General features: G+C 43.5%; 1 pseudogene; it reads left to right on the top strand.

The window, feature by feature from the left end:
• The first annotated feature begins 4,759 nt into the window (after window positions 1-4,759).
• LOC116270333 lies at window positions 4,760-9,514 on the top strand (annotated as a pseudogene).
• Window positions 9,515-10,536: the final 1,022 nt, after the last annotated feature.

Here is a 10,536-nt window from a genome sequence, read left to right on the forward strand (position 1 = left end):
CGGACAGAGGTCAAAGGGGCTTTGACCCTTATCTGCCATGTTCCATTTTATTTTCAAGGAAAATGTATTCATGGACTTCTTGTATAATACACACACACACAATCTCTCTCTCTTTGTTTTTTTTTAAAGATCTGACTTTAAAAGCTTACAGTAAAAATAACAATTGTTTTACAAGAGACTCCAAACGTGTTCTTCTTCAGAGGTGGGGAGGGACTGCCTGATTAGCACTGTGCCCTCGATATGCCGGCATCAGGTCCAGCTCCTCATGCCTCAGTTTCCCCATCTGTTCCCCAGGGAGACAGGCCTGATAATCTCCAAGGTTCTTCCAGCCCTGCCATCAAGTGACAAGAAGCTCCACTCTGTGAAGTCACAGGCAGTCTGCCTGCCTTCGTTCCTCGGGAGCCTTAGTTACAGCAGTGAGAGCTGATTCCAGATGCGAGCCCTAAGGGGCCTGAGAGGCGAGCCCTTGGGGGCTCTTTGGCCAAATCAGCTAAGCTTCCTTCCTGGGGAGAGTAATGCAAGGCCTCAGAAAGCTTCAACAGCCCAGCCTCTGTGGCAGTCGGACCAAACGCTGGCCTTGTAGCCTGTCAGCCCCTTTACTTGCCACGCTTGCGAATGAACAACCATGATCTACGGGTGTCATTAAGACAGAGATGGTCTGGTTAGGAACACTGGCCCAGTGACCCTGCCCCTGGCACCAATCACTATGACAACAGCTCAATAGGGTCCCAAGGGCCTAAGAATCCTGCTTCTACTGAGGGCGAGGTTGGCTGAGGTCAGACAAAGAGGGATTAATAGAGCCCTGTTCTCGTTAAACCACAAAGCGCCATTATTACAAGTTGCAACGGCCCTAGCAGGAGATGTATCATGCTTTCAAGTCACAGAGAACCCAGCAAACCAAAGAGAATGGTTCCAGCATCAGCCACAAAGTCACCCTGGGATCCAGAATCAGAGAAGGAGCAGAAAAATCTGAAATAACGCAAATGTTCAACAGACGTTTGCATAACACACAGACTAGCCATAAAATAGCATGGATTGTGGACATTCAAATGACGATGCTGATTGTATTTTCTACATTAAAATCCTCATGATATGTGGAAACAAGTTCACAAAAACTGTAAATAAGCAACATTTTTGTTTAAAAACTCATATACATATGTATAGACAGTGAAAATATAGAAGAAAAATATTTCAAAATGGGTGTAGTCATCTTTGAAAAGTGAGATCCTGTGTAATTCTTTTTCTTTTGGTTTATCTGTATTTTCGTAAAAAACATTTGTTTCTCTTGCATTTCAAAATTTTTTTATTCTTTTAAAAATTGGTGCAGAGAATTCTAGGGTGGAGTGGTCATTCTTTGCCTCTCGAGTCGAACTTCAGTTAATGAAACCCACAAGAGGGCACTATTTTGGAGAGTGAAACTTTCTTTTACATTAATATTTTATTAATTCAAGTACTAATACTTAAAAATTTGTTTTACATTAACCAGTGTATAAGAAAATTATTCTAAATAGTACCGTATATTCTCATGCCTTCTCGCAATTGAGTACAATAAAAATAGTTTATCATTAGCTTCATCACTGTGAAGGGTGCAGATTCTACCATAACACATAATATGCTGATTTTTAGGGCTATTGGCTAAGCAGAAGGGTTTGTATCGACACTAAGCAGCTTCAGATTACTTCCCTTACTAAGTATCTAGACTTGCTTTTTATAATTTTCCAATTTCTTTCACTACTGATAAACCATCAGTATCAGTATTCTACAGCAACTCCTTGCCACTTTAATTTGGTGCTTCTAATCTGCCGTCATCTTGGAAAAATACAATTACTTGTTAGAAGTGTGAGTAAACTGAGAACGCAGATCTGAGGGAGGGTTTGATATGGTTTGGCTGTGACCCCACCCAAATCTCATCTTGAATTGTAGTTCCCATAATTCCCACATGTTGTGGGAGGGACCGAGTGGGAGGTAATTGAGTCATGGGGGCGGGTCTTTCCTGTGCTGTTCTCCTGGTTTTAAGTTTCACGAGGTGTGATGATTTTATAAACGGAAATTTTCCTGCACAAGCTCGCTCTTGCCTGCCGCCATGTAAGAGGTCCTTTTGCTCTTCCTTTGTCTTCCACCATGATTGTGAGGCCTCCCCAGCCATTTGGAACTGGGAGTCCATTAAACCTCTTTCCTTTATAAATCACCTAGTCTCAGGTGTGTCTTTTTTTTTTTTTTTTTTTTTCAGACGGAGTCTCGCTGTGTTGCCCAGGCTGGAGTGTAGTGGCAGGATCTCGGCTCACTGCAAGCTCCGCCTCCCGGGTTCACGCCATTCTCTTGCCTCAGTCTCCCGAGTAGCTGGGACTATAAGCGCCCGCCACCACGCCTGGCTAATTTTTTGTATTTTTAGTAGAGACAGGGTTCCACCGTGTTAGCCAGTGCTGGGATTACAGGTCTGAGCCACTGCGCCTGGCCTCAGGTGTGTCTTAATTAGCAGCATAAGAAGAGACTTAATACAGGGTTTCAAAGTGAAGGCACTGGCAAGCTGGGATCCAGAGTGGGGAAGTGTCCAAAATGGACGGCTCCTTTGGGCAGTGGCTCACGCCTGTAACCCCAGCACTTTGGGAGGCGGAGGTGGGCGGATCAGAGGTCAGGAGAGCGATACCAGCCTTGGGTGAAACCCCGTCTCTACTAAAAATACAAAAAAATTAGTCGGGCGTGGTGGTACGCGCCTGCAGCCCTAGCTACTCGGGAGGCTGAGGCAGGAGAATCGCTTGAGCCTGGGAGGCGGAGCTTGCAGTGAGCCGAGATCGCGCCACTGCACTCCAGTCTGGGCAACAGAGCGAGACTTCGTCAAAAACAAAACAAAACAAAACAGAAAACAGTCCTGTAAGTTATGTTGAAGAGTTTGGATTTCATCAGGGCAGTTGGGAGTTATTGAAGAATTTCAAGAAGGGAAGCGAGGTGCTCATATGTGTGTTTTTCAAAAGATTACTACAGCAAGGACAATTTTGTGCGTGGCGAAACTGTTGGCAGGAAGACAGAAAGATGTGGGTTTGGAATTACAAAGGAAAGGAAATTGCGCTGTGAGGAGACAGATTATCAGGGAGGTCATCCATGTGTTTGAATTTATCAGCTAGAAGAGAGCAGGTCTTGCTCTCTTCTAGATGATAAATTCAAACACATTCTCCCTTTAGGAGGAGCCACGCGGGGGGGATTTATTTCTGGCCTCCATGCCAGGAAGAGCAACACCTCCTCTAAGCTGTAGATATATTTTTATGTCATATCCCTGCAAATCTTATATTAATAAATAACTATTTTCCTCTTTGCTTTGGTCACTGGGGAGCTTGTGTATGTAATTCTACGCACTGAATTTACTTTTGGTTTCATTGCAAGATGCACACATTCATTTTGCTCAGAATTCTTTATGGTATCTTTTTGGCTTATTTGAATTTTCAAAAGCGGCATCAAATTATTTTTGGGATAAAGTGGAGTATAATAAAGAAGTTTTTAAAGCATTGGCTTGAAGAAACCAAAACATCAATAGCTCTTTAACAGATTCTCAAATCCTTATGATTGCTCATTTTGTATACAGTTTGTGAAATCTGAAGACTGTTTTGGTATGGTCAAATTTGTCTATGTTAAATATTGTTTTTAAAAACTGGGAAGCCGATGACACCAAAAGCACAAGCCCCTGAGGAAAAACTAGATAAACTGGAGTTCATCAAAATTTAAAAGTTTTGTGTTTCAAAGGAACACTAGCGAGAAAGTGAAAATATAGCCCACAGAATGGGAGAAAATATTTGCAAATTATATATCTGATAAGGTTTATCAGGAATACATAAGAAGCTCTTAAAACTCAATAATAAAAAGACAACACAATATAAAAATGGGCAAAAGATCTAGATAGACATTTCTCCTAAACAGATATACAAATGGCTAATAATAAGCACCGAAAATGTGCTCAACCTCCTTAGTCATCAGATACAAATCAAAACCACCATGAGCTGTCACTTCACGTTCGTGAGGATGGCTACCATCAAAAAGACAGACACTAACAATTGTTAGGGAGGAGGTGGAGAAATGGGAAACTTCATACAGTACCGGTGGGAATATGAAATGGCACAATTATTTTGGAAAACAGTCTGGAAGTTCCTCAAAAAGTTAAACATAGCATCACCATGTAATCCAGCAGTTTTACTCTTAGGTATATATCCAAGAGAAATGGAAACATAGATCCACACCAAAACTTATGCATGAATGTTCATAGCAACATTATTCACGATAGCCAAAAGGTGAAAAAAAAGCCAAATGCTTATTAGTAATGAATGGATCAACAAAATGTGGTAAAGCTGTGCAACGAATTGTTATCCAGCCCTAGAAAGGAATGACCCAGGTCTACTGATACATGCTGCAACATGGATGACCCTTGAAAGCAGTATGCTAGGTGAAAGAAGTCAGAATTACCAAAAAAATCCACATAATATATTATCCCATGTATATAAAATGTCCAGAATGGGCAAATAGAGAGAGATACAAAGTAGACTAGTTATCGCTTAACGTTGAGGGGATAGAGAGATTGGGATTTGATGGTTAAGGAGCATAGAGTTTCTTTTAGAGGTGATGAAAATGTAAAACTGTGGTAGTGTTTGTACAACTCTGTGAATATAATACAACTATTGAATGTACACCTTAAGTGAGTGAATTATACGGTACATGAATTATATCTCAATGAAGCTATTTAAAAAAAAAAACCAATGAAAGCCACCGCAGCAGTGTGAAGAAGAGGCGAGAGCGACCCCCAGACCGACTAAAGCCCGCACACCGCTGCATGCCACGTCCAGCACCTACGTCCCGCCGCCGTCGCCGCGGCCACCATGCCCAAGAGAAAGGCTGAAGGGGATGCTAAAGGAGATAAGGCCAAGGTGAAGGATGAACCACAGAGAAGATCCGTACGGTTGTCTGCTAAACCTGCTCCTCCAAAGCCAGAGCCCAAGCCTGAAAAGACCCCTGCAAAGAAGGGAGAGAAGGTACCCAAAGGGAAAAAGGGAAAAGCTGATGCTGGCAAGGAGGGGAAAAACCCTGCAGAAAGTGGAGATGCCAAAACAGACGGGGCACAGAAAACTGAAAGTGTTGGAGATGCCAAGAGAAGTGTGTGCATTTTTGATAACTGTGTACTTCTGGTGATTGTACAGTTTGAAATACTATTTTTTAACAAGTTTTATAAAAATGCAGAATTTTGTTTTACTTTTTTTTTTTTTTTTTAGCTATATTGTTAGCACACAGAACATTTCATTGTTGTTTTTGGGAGAAGGGCCATATGTCACTAATAGCATGTCTCCAGAGCTGGATTGATGTGGGGAAAACACCTTTCCCTTCTAGTTTTCAGAGACTTCCTCTTGGCTCCCAGGGGGAGGGATTCACTGACTTTAACACACATGGCCACCTTGGCACGAAAGCCTTGTGGAATGGAAAACAAAATTTGTTTTTATGTCCTCTTCTCCCTTTCCATCTTTCAGCATAGACTCAACTCCCTTAAGCCCAGACATCTGTTGGGACCTGACCTCTAGTCATTGGTTACCAGTGTGGCAACCTGGACTTTCCAGTGATGCCACTGAGATGGCACCTGTCAAAAGAGCAGTGGTTCCATTTCTAGATTGTGGCTCTTCAGATAAATTCTGCCATTTTCATTTCACTTCCTGAAAGTCAGGGTCGGCTTGTGAAAAGTTGTTAAACAACATGCTAAATGTGAAATGTCAACCCTCACTCTAAGCTTTCCCTGTTCAGAGCATCAGATGAAGACTTCATTGGGTTTTAGAGTGGCTTTCTGATTTTTGGTAGTCCATTGAAGAAGGGAGTTTGAAAGTTGTTGTATACTGTTAACGATTGTCTGCCCATGTCCTTCCCGAAATACCATGATTGTTTATGGAAAGTATATTTAATAAAGCTGGATACAGTTTGGCTTGGAAAAAAAAAATAATGAAAGCCACCATACTTGGCCTACTCAGTAGACTGTTAATGGGAACCCCAGGTCCTACGTGGCCTTTCAGAGATGGGTTCTAACTCCGGCTCAGTCACTTCCCAGCTATGTAAGCTCCTCACATAAATCACTTCATCTCCCTAAAATGGAGACAGCTACGGCTCATGCACAGTGCGCCTGCGCTGGGTCTAGAGAGCGCTGGAACTCCGTAGGAGCCCAGTCCACTGCTTCCCAGAGGGCCCTCCAAGACCCCTGCCCTCAGAAGGTGCCCAACATCCTAAATGAGGGGGCCTGCAGGTTCCCTTTATGGAAATTAACTACAAGTGATCTTGATGATGTTTAAATATTTAAATAACAATTATCAGACTTTAAGGGTCTGAGACACTCAGGGGAGGTTCTGGAAGGCAGAAGCTGCAGTGTAGCTGAGGATACCTCTTTTGCCCCTGTTCCCCATGGAGCCTTGGGGATGGTCTAAGAGGCAGTCTACACTTCAGGGGTCATTCACCCCTCAGGTGCAGAATCAGTGGCTTTCTAGTCTACACCCCGCATTCTGCTTCTCTCAGCCCCTGAATAAGGAGCCTGCTTTTAAAGACTGCCCCGGGACAGCCTTGGGCATGGAGTTTTCTGTCATGAGATTATAGAAAGTCAGCATCAGGCCCCCTGGTGTTAGAGACAGGTTGACTGAGGTCCAGGGACAGGTGGGTCTGGCTCTGTGGCCTCTCAGCCCAATTCTTTCGAGGATTCCACGAGCATGTCCTGAGCCACTCCAGGAAGCTGGGCTCTGGTCATGTTTCATGTGAGCACCTCTCTGAATTGCAACAACAAATCTGTGGAGTAGACATTAATTACCCTTTTTACGGATGAGAGCACAGAGACTGCCCAAGGTGGCTTAGAGAGCGAGCAAGGCAGGATTCACACCCAGCCTGTCTGACTCCAAAACCAGTGTTCTTTCTTCTGGGCCAGTTCCCCCAATTTCTTCATGTCAGAAGCCAAGCAGGTCGCAGAGGAGGGGAGATGCTTCCATCCCCATCCCCTGAGAGAGACTCTGCCACAGAGTCTGGGTTTTCAGGATATTCTTGGGCCTCACCTGGTTGCACTACCTGCCGTCCCATCCCCACTCCAACTCATTTCTCTCCCTAAACACCAGATTCTCTGCAGCCCTGGCTCCTTGAGGTTGGGAGCATTCATTTAAAGTCCCACGGGAGAAAATGAAAAAGAATCATGGATGTTCCCAGTTCCAGCCTTGAGTCTCTCTCTCAGAATGCCTTTTGTTGCCAAGAAGGATGAAACAGATGTCTTGGCAATAGCTTCAAATGTTTCCTGCCAAACCAGAGGAGAATTTGTCTTCAGTTTAGATGCAGCCAAGACAGACAAGTCCCAGCTCATATTATTCACAGGAAATGCACAAACACACACAAGCTTCCCAAACCTGGGAGGCCCGTGGCTCCCCAGCTTCTCCTCACCAGGATTTCAGCATCATCTATAGACACAGGTTGCACCTCCCACTTGCTTCATCCCTTCCATCCTTCCATGGAAACCCTTCAGGCTTTCTATGCCACCCCCTACCCCTCATCATTGATGACTCCAAGGCCTCAACCTGGCAGGCAAGGCCACCTTCCTTTTGTTCCCATTGTGTCCTAGGCACACTTTTTGTTTTTGGCGGTGGCGGTGGTAAAATACACATAACATAAAATTTACCATTTTAGCCATTTTAAAGGGTGCAATTCAGTGGTGTTTAGTATTTTTACAAAGCTGTACAACCCTTGTTGCTATTGACTTCCGGAACATTTCATCACCCCCAAAGGAAAGCCTATATCAACCCAGTAGGCACTCCTCTCCCCTGACTCTGGACTCTTAATTCCATCCAGTTGGTCTATATGTCTATGCTTGTGCCAGTGCCACACTGTTTTGATTACTGTAACTTTGTAGTGACTTTTGACATTGGAAGGTATAAATCCTCCAACTTTGTTCTTCTTTTTGAAGATTGCTTTAGCTATTCAGGGTCCCTTGCAATTCCATATAAATTTTAGGATTAGTTTTTCCATTTCTGTAAAAACTTCACATTGGGATTTTGATAAGCATGGCATTAAATGTGTAGATCTATTTGGAGATTACTGTCATTTTAACAATATCAAGTCTTCTAATCAATAAACATAGAATGTCTTTTTATTTTCTTAAATTTTATTTAATTTCTTTCAGCAATGTTATACAGTTTTCAATGTTCAAGTCTTCCACTCCCTTTGTTAAATTCATTTCTAATTATTTTATTGTGTTTGGTGCTATTGTAAATTGAATTGTTTTCTTGATTTTCCTTTTGTAGTGTATATAGAAATATAACTGATTTTTGTGTTAATATTGTATCCTTCAACTTTGTCAAATTCATATGTTAGCTATAATAGCTTTTTTCTGGATTCTTTAGGATCAGCCACATATAAGATCATGTCATCTGCAAATAAAAATGGTTCTACTGCTTATTTTACTATCTAGATGTCTTTTTTTTTTTTCTTGCCTAGTTTTTCTGGCTAGAACTTCCAGTACAATGTTGCATAGAAGTAGCAGAAACAGGCCAAGTGTGGTGGCTCACACCTGTAATCTCAGCACTTCGGGAGGCTGACGTGGGCAGATCACCTGAGGTCGGGAGTTCAAGACCAGCCTGACCCACATGGTGAAACCCCGTCTCTACTAAAAATACAAAATTAGCTGGCCATGGTGGTGCATGCCTGTAATCCCAGCTACTTGGAGGCTGAGGCAGGAGAATCACTTGAACCCGGCAGGTGGAGGTTGTGGTGAGCCGAGATCACACCATTGCATACCAGCCTGGGCAACAAGAGCAAAACTCTGTCTCAAAAAAAAAAAAAAAAAAAAAAAGTAGCAGAAATGGGCATCCTGTCTTGTTCCTGATCTTCAGGCAAAGCTTTCTGTCTTTCACCAAGTGCTTTCTTGACTCTCATTGGCTCATCCTCTACTTTCTCCAGGGTGTCCAACTGTCACCCTTACTCACTCTGCTGCCCCAAGGAAACCAGTTCTCCAGCCTTTGCCACATCCACATCCTCTAGTCCCCACCTCTGCCCTCCAATTCTTGATTCAGTGCCCTATCTTTCAAACCAACAGTTTTTTGAGGAGTTCCTATACCTCACTCATGTGGTCCCAACTAGTCATGCATCCCTCCTCCCCGACCCTCTCCCATAGCCCTGAACATGAAGAGGCCTGAGGTCCACCTCATAAATGCTGAGGTCTTGAAGAGCCTAAGAGGTCAGGCTTGCTGAGAAGAGCTGTGTCTGAGCTTGCCTGGCTACAGGGAAAACAAACCCCAAAATCTTGCTTTCCTGATTGGCAGGAGCCCAAAGAGAACTGGTGCCCATCCAAGAAACACAGGTGTTCCAGGGCCCCGGCTCTGTGGCAGGTGAAGCCTGCTGACAAGCCACGGACACTCCTGGCTGTGGGCAGGACCTTCTGCTCCTTTCCCTTGCAGCTGGAGGGGAATCCCAGATGCGCCCACCTGCTGCCCATGCCCCTGAGGCCAAGCCCTTCCAAGAAGGCAATGGCTTATGACAACAAAAAGACCACAGTTTAAAAGGTGAGTTTGGAGCATAAACCCAGAGACAGAAGCCAGACAGAGCCCAGTACCGTGAGCGGCACCTTCCTGCGACCTGCTAAGGCAGCTCCTTTGCTTAATGTGGGGTGGCATCCTCCTTAGAGAGGAGCCTCAGCACCTCTCTAAGACCAGGCCAGAGACTGCCGGGACCCTCAGCCAGGACTGGCACTAAACAACTCCCAGAAGAATTTGACAAAACCATCCTCAGAGCCGGACCCTTTAACATCCTCTCTCAGAAATGACCAGTCAAGCGGACCCAGAGTAAATAAGGATGCAGAATTCTGAGAAATACAATCAATAAATTTGAAACTCTATATATTCTCCAAACAGGATACACACACACACACACACACACATATATTATCTATTGAACCAGCCAGGTGCAGTGGTTCATACCTGTAATCCCAGCACTTTGGGAGACCAAGGCAGGAGGATCACCTGAGGTTGGGAGTTCAAGACCAGCCTGACCAATGTGGAGAAACTGCATCTCTACTAAAAATACAAAAGTACCCAGACGTGGTGGCGCATGCCTGTAACCCCAGCTACTCGGCTACTCGGGAGGCTGAGGCAGGATAATCGCTTGCACCTGGGAGGTGGAGGTTGCCATGAGCCGAGATTGTGGTATTTCACTCCAGCCTGGGCAACAACAGCAAAACTCTGTTTCAAAAAAAAAAAGAAAATCTTTTGAACCTTTATAAAAATTTGTAAAGGTTGCAAAGGAAAACTTCTGAGTTGTAGAAAGTAGAATTGTACATTTAATAAAACCAGAATTTAATTACAAATGGATAATAGTGAGAAAATCTTGAGAACAAAAGCACAAACATACAAACATTACTAGTATTTAAAATAGCTTTTTAGTTGTAAACAGGAAACAAACAATGCAAATTTAGACTTTTTGAAAATTAATAGAAATCAGAACAGAACATGATAAAATGTATGAGAAGCGGCCAAATCTGTGCTTAGAGAAAATTTTATAGCC

The sequence above is a fragment of the Papio anubis genome, chromosome 14 (genome assembly GCF_008728515.1).
Source record: "Papio anubis isolate 15944 chromosome 14, Panubis1.0, whole genome shotgun sequence".
NCBI lineage: Eukaryota > Metazoa > Chordata > Mammalia > Primates > Cercopithecidae > Papio > Papio anubis.